We start from the raw sequence: 7,288 nt of genomic DNA, 5'->3' as shown, positions 1-7,288 counted from the left end.
TAAGCCCTCCTAAACTGTAAGCTCCCTGTGGGAAGGGAATGTGTCTACCAACTTTGCTGTATTGTACTCTCCCAAGCATTTAGTACAGTGCTCTGCACACAGTAAGTGCTTAATAAATATGATTGATTCTTCTGTCATGTGAGAATGGGGATCACCTCTCTAGAGATGAAAGAGAAGAGACTGAGGACCAAAGAGATGGATGAGATCAGTTTAGTTGAATTAGTTGCGAGGCAAAATCATTATTGATATCTAGAAGACTGGACACTCTTCTCTTGATATTTGGGCATTGCATCATGTCATAGCATCAGAATCAGCCCAGAGAGTCAGGAGAAAATGCCTAAAAAGTATTTCCTGGCAATAGGCCAGGGATGGAAGATAAAAATTTAGCAGGGACTAGTTCCCCTAATTCTTGATATTTAGAATTAATCTTTATCATAATAATGATGGTATTTGTTAAGCATTTACTATGTGCCAAGCACTGTTCTAAGCACTGGGGTAGATACAAGGTAATCAGGTTGTCCCACTTGGGTCTCACAGACTTAATCCCATTTTATAGATGAGGTAACTGAGGCACAGAGAAGTTAAGTGACTTGCCCAAAGTCACACAGCTGATGAGGCGGAGGCGGGATTAGTACCCACGACCTCCGACTCCAAAACCCGTGCTCGTGTCACTAGGTTTTGCTGCATTCTTTCTTCGAGCTTTCCCAAACCTGTAAATTGGTAAAGTTTTCTTTCCTGGATGAGTTTTCTGGGGTGAGATAATAATCATTCATTCATTCATTCATTCATTCATTCGTATTTATTGAGCGCTTACTATGTGCAGAGCACTGTATTAAGCACTTGGAATGTACAATTTGGCAACAGATAGAGACAATCCCTACCCAGCAATGGGCTCACAGTCTAAACAGGGGAGACAGACAACAAAATAAAACAGAATAAAACAAAACAAGCAGTCTGGCGTCAATATCATCAAGATAAATAGAATCATAGATATATACACATCATTAACAAAATAGATAAAGTAATAATAAGTACAAATATGCCTAGTGCTGTGGGGAGGGGAAGGGGGAAGAGCAGAGGGAGGGAATGGGGGAATGGGGAGGGGAGGAGGAGCAGAGGGAAAGGGAGAGCTCAGTCTGGGAAGGCCTCCTGGAGGAGGTGAGCTCTCAGTAGGGCTTTGAAAAGGGGAAGAGAGTTAGTTTTGTAGACGTGAGGAGGGAGGGCATTCCAGGGCAGCAGTAGGATGTGGGCCAGGGGTGGGCCGAGGGACAGGCGCAAACGAGGGACCGTGAGGAGGTAAGCGGCAGAGGAGCGGAGCATACATGATGGCCTGTAGAAGGAGAGAGGGAGGCGAGGTAGGAGGGGGCAAGGTGATGGATGGCTTTGAAGCCAAGAGTGATGAATTTTTGTTTCATGCGAAGGTTGATAGGCAACCAATGGAGGTTGGTATTTGTTGAGAAGCAGCGTGGCTCACTGGAAAGAGCACGGGCTTTGGAGTCAGAGGTCATGGGTTCGAACCCTGGCTCTGCCACTTGCCAGCTGTGTGACTTTGGGCAAGTCACTTAACTTCTCGGTGCCTCAGTTCCCTCATCTGTAAAATGGGGATTAAGACTGTGAGCCCCACGTGGGACAACCTGATTCCCCTGTGTCTACCCCAGCGTTTAGAACAGTGCTCGGCACATAGTAAGCGCTTAACAAATACCAACATTATTATTATTATTAAGTGCTTACTATGTGCCAGGCAGTGTCCTAAGCACTGGAGTAGATACAAGGTACTCAGGTTGGACACTGTCCCCATCCCACTTAGGGCTCACAGTCTTAATCCCCATTTTCAGGTGAGGTACCTAAGGCACAGAGAAGTTAGTGACTTGCCCATGGTCACACAGCAGACAAGGGGCAGAACCGGGATTAGAACCCAGGTCCTTCTGACTCCCAGGCCCGTGCTCTGTCCATTAGGCCATGTTGCTGCTCAGTAAGGGGTGAAATAAGTTGTGAGTTGTTACTGAAGCCTTTCCCCAATAACTATATTTAAAGGTTTCTTTGCAGTGTGAGTACTCTGATAGTTGTGGTAAGTTGTGGTAAGTGGTAAGTAATAATAGTATTCATTAAGCACCTACTGAATGTAAAGCAATGTATCAAAGGCCAAAGACGGTGTATAATTCCCAAATAGGGTTTACAGTCTCAATAGTAATAAATTCAATAGTATATATTGAGCATTTACTATGGGCAGAGCACTGTACTAAGCGCTGGAAATAGCAAATAGTAGCCGTGATGGTGTTTATTGATCTCCCACTGAGTGCAGTGTGTTGTACTACGCACTGAGAAAGTACAACAGAAACTGCAGGCACTTCCCCTGCCCATAGGGACCTTGCTTCATTGAAGGCGACAGACATAAAAATATTTACAAATAACGATAGGAGAAAAAAATCATCGTACAGTTGATTAGGCATCTTTACACAAACGCTGAGGATGGGTAAAAGTCAACACATATGTGCTAAGGGTGGCTTTTGGGTTGATACAACTTCAGGGTTTGGGCGTTAATTAGGGGAAGGCTTGTAGGAGGAGGAAGGGTATTATAAAGGCTTTGAACTTGAGATTCAGATTTGGGCCAGGGATGGGGGAAGAGTTCCAGTAAAGGGGAACAGCTCGAGGCACTGGGACAGAGGTGAGAGTGTTCAGGGTGAGGTGCAGCTAGAAGGTTAGTTGGGACAAATGAAGAGAGTTAACTAGGGAGTAGGGTGGAAAGAAAGCCAATATGCCTAAGCTGTGAACTACTGTTACAGCTTTTCCCACAAAAACTACAATGATGTGACTTCTCCCCATGTAGATTCTATGGTGCTTTTTCAGGTCAGGATTGTAGCAAGTATTTCTCACACTGGGGGGAAATATTTAAGGTTTCTTTCCTGTGCCGATCCTCCTCCGGCATCTAAAAGTTCGAGTTGTTGCTGAAGCTTTTCTTGCAATCGATATATTTATAGGGTTTTTCTCCTATGTGGGTTAACTGGGGCTTGGTGAAATGTGAATTCCAATTGAAAGATTTCCCAAATAGCAAACGTCTGCAGAGTTCCCGTTCTGTGTAAAGGCCCTGATCATCAACGGTTTTCCCTACATTTTTTCCGGGAGAATGGGTTTCCAAATCCCCCTGTTAAGCAGCATACCCATTGTTTTCCTGGCACACAGTCACTTTAACAGTCTTTTTGCTGGTTGGTAGGCTGATGAGTATCCTCTTCGAATTTTCCTGATAATGCTCTGTGCAAATTCATCTGGATGGTCATTTCAGATATTGAACTCTCTTCATTCTCACTCCTCCTCTCAGAACCTGAAAGAATAAATAGAAATGTTTAAGATTCATTCACTTGAGGTTACTGCAGCAATTTGAGCATGTTTGGTTAGCCTAATGTCCCTCTAAATCAGCAGACTTGAAAGTCTCCAAATCCACCCATCTCCATATCTGAACTGTATATATCTTCCCCCAAAACACAGATTCCTGTTAAGCCCCAGTTCTGAAACTTGGCCCACTTCTAACCCAAATAGGGACCCTTTCAAGGCTCTAGTAGAATCCCTTAGTTTGCAGCCTTAGTTCAATCATTTCTCAATCCTAAGCTTCTCGTGTTTGGTCAATGGAAAACCCAACTTAGTCACCACCACCATCATCATCGTTGTCATCAATGATGTTTATTGAGCCCTTATTGTTTGCAGAGCACTGTTTTAAGTACTTGGAGAGCACAGTACAGCAAAGTTGGCATTAGGTTGTCCAAAAAGAGTTGCCTACCAATTGTCTCTCACAGGTTGACCCATTTCTGACTGCTCCTTTGCGTTCCAGTCTGGACCTCTGTTCCCTATGAGATCCATTCCTACCCCTCTCCAAATGCCTTGAGCAAACTGTACTCCACTCCACTTCACTCCACTACTTCCACTTACTCCATCCCCCTTCTTGACCCTCTGCGATTTGGTTTTGGCCCCTCTAGTCTACTGAGACCACTGTCTCCAAAGTTACCAATGACTTCCTTCTGGCCAAATATAACTGACACTACTCTGTCCCAATCTTCTTTGATCACTCAGCCCCCTTCCACACTTAGACCACTTCCTTCTTCTGGATACACTCTCTAATCTTGGTTTTACAAATACAGTTCTCTCCTGGGTTTCCTTTTCCTAGCAATTCTTCTCGTTCTCTGGCAGTTCCTTCACTCCCCACCTTCTAGCTGTGGGTGTTCCTCAAGACTCTCTTCTGGGTCCCATTCTCTTCTCACTTTACACTCATTTGCTTGGGGAACTCATCCACTCCCATGGCTTCAACTACCATCTCTGTGAGAGTAATTCCAAAATCATCCTCGCTAGGGCTGACCTTTCTCCCCGGTAGCATCTTACTTCCTCCATCCTTTAGCATATTTCCAAAAGGATGTCTCACCGGTACCTCAAGTTCAAAACGGCTACAACTCTACTCCTCATTCTTTCTCCCAAATCCTGTCCTCCACCTCACTTCCCCATCACCGTTGACACCACCCCCATCCTCCCTGACTCTGAAGTCTACAACTCTGGCATTATCCATGACTCCTCCCTGTCTCGCAATCCCCATTAACAGTCTGTTGTCAAGTCCTGTTGGTTTTTCCAGGACCAGCCTCTTCCTCTCCATCTAAACGGTCACTACCTTGGCCCCGGCTCAGGTCATGTCTTGGCTGGACTACTGTATCACCCTCCTTACTGTTCTCCACTTTCTCCCCTATCTGGTTCATACTTTACTTTCCCCCCTCCCGAATCATTTTTCTAGAATATGGTTCTGAACCGTCTCCCCATTCCTCAAAAACTTCCAATGGTCACCTGTTCCGCTTGACATCAAGCAGAAGCCCCATCCATTGGATTTAAGGTGCTTATTCAGCTCTCATTCATTCATTCATATTTATTAAGGGCTTACTGTGTGCAGAGCACAGTACTAAGCGTTTGGGAAAGTACAATACAACAATATACAATGACATTTCCTGCCCACACGAGCTCACAGTCTAGAGGGGGGAAGACAGACAAAAAAAAAAAAATACAATTACAGATATATACATAAGTGCTGTGGGGCTGGGAGGTGAGGGAAGAGCAAAGGGAGCAAGTCAGGGTGACACAGAAGGGAGTGGGAGATGAGGAAAAATGGGGCTTAGTCTGGAAAGGCCTCTTGGTAGAGGTGCGCCTTCAGCAAGGCTTTGAAGGTGGAGAGAGTAATTGTCAGTAGGATTTGAAGAGGGAGGGCGTTCCAGGCCAAATGCAGGATGTGGGCCAGGCGTTGGCGGCGAGACAAGCGAGATCGAGGCAAAGTATGCGGGCCGGGTTGTAGGAGAGAAGCAAGGTGAGGGTAAGGTGATGGAGTGCTTTCCGGGTTGTAGGAAAGAAGCAAGGTGAGGGTAAGGTGATGGAGTGCTTTCAAGTCAGTGATGAGGAGTTTTTGTGGAAGAGCTCTCCCGCTCCGATTTAACTGCTGTCTTCTCCCACTACACCCAGCTGCCGCTCTTAATTCCCCTCAAGGGAACCTACTCACTAGGCCTCATTCTCATTTCTCTTGCCATCGACCTTTTGCTCACTCCCTCCCCACTGCCTGGAACACCCTCCCACCCCATAACTGACAGACCACAGCTCTTCTAAAATCCTATCTCCTCCAGGAGGATTTCCCTGATAAATTTCTAACTTCCTCGGTTTATAATACCCTCACAACTGCCACTTCAGCACTTCCGAAGCATCTACGCACTTAAGTACTCTCAACCTCCCGCGGCACTTAGGTACATATCTTACATACCCTATTATTTAAGCGCTAACTCATGTAAGTATCCCCTTTTCCTCCTCCTTCCTATCTGTAACTTACTTTAATGCTCTGTCCCCATTATATTGTAAACTCTTTGAGGGCAGGGATCACGGCTACTAATTGTATTGTACTTTCCCAAGCACTTAGTAGGTACTCAATAATTGCTATTGATCGACTGACTGTCTGGCTCCTCCACTTGTGCACTCTACTCCTGGCCTTAATGTGGCAGTTCCAGGACGCTCAGCCCCTCCATTCTCCATTTTCAATTCCCACTTTTCCAAATTCTTGCTCCTCGGTCTAGAGCCCCAGTATTCACGCCCCTTTTCCCGAATCATTTGATTCCCTCCAAGTCTGGATCCAGCTTTCTGGCATGCCCCTCATCCTTCCTGAATCTATTTGGGACTTCTTATTCACAGCAGGCACCACTCAAGCAATCCCGTCAGTATCAGTACCCAATGAGGACAAACAAACTTTGGCCAAAACTGGCTCCCGACGAGGCGTTTCATTTCTGAAAGGAAACTATTTTCTCTCTCAATGTAGTGATGAGTCAGTCAACTACATATGTATAAAATATGTACTATTGACTGACATGACTATATATACACTGTATACTCTATATACACAGACATATGTATATGTATATATACGTTTATATATATACACACACACAGTGATTTTCATTACTCTCTTTCACTCTATATAATCCTATCCCGCCTTGATTGCCGCATCAGCCTACTTGCTGACTTCTCTGCCTTCTTCCTCTCCCCGTTTCAGTCCTTCCTTCACCCTGCTGCCTGGATCATATTTCTACATATTTCTATATATGTATATGTATAAATATATACATATTTCTAGAGAAGCAGCCTGGCTCAGTGGAAAGAGCACGGGCTTTGGAGTCAGAGATCATGGGTTCGAATCCCGGCTCGGCCACTTGTCAGCTGTGTGACTTTGGGCAAGTCACTTAACTTCTCGGTGCCTCAGTTACCTCATCTGTAAAATGAGGATTAGGACTGTGAGCCCCACGTGGGACAACCTGATTCCCCTGTGTCTACCCCAGCACTTAGAACAGTGCTCGGCACATAGTAAGCGCTTAACAAATACCAACATTATTATTATTATTATTACAGACATGTTCAGTCCATGTTTCCCCATTCCTCAAGAACCTTCAGTAGTTTCCCACCCACCTCTGCATCGAACAGAAACTCCTTTAAAGCATTCAATTACCTTGGCCCCTCCTACCTTACTTTCCTAATTTCCTACTACAATTTAATCTGCACACTCCACTCCGCTAATGCCAACCTATTCCCTGTACCTCCATCTCGTCCGTCTTTGTCGCCAATGTCTCTTCCACATCCTGCTTCTGGCCCGGAACGCCCTCCCTCTTCATATCCGACAGACGATCGCTTGCCCCACCTTCAAAGCCTTATTCAAAGCACATCTAGCTGTGGTCAGGGATTGTCACTGTTTATTGTTTTATTGTACTTTCCCAAGCGCTTAGTACAGTGGCTC

The sequence above is a fragment of the Ornithorhynchus anatinus genome, chromosome 11, assembly GCF_004115215.2.
Source record: "Ornithorhynchus anatinus isolate Pmale09 chromosome 11, mOrnAna1.pri.v4, whole genome shotgun sequence".
NCBI lineage: Eukaryota > Metazoa > Chordata > Mammalia > Monotremata > Ornithorhynchidae > Ornithorhynchus > Ornithorhynchus anatinus.
The sequence above is the reverse complement of the archived record's forward strand: the minus strand, read 5'-3'. Positions refer to the sequence as shown.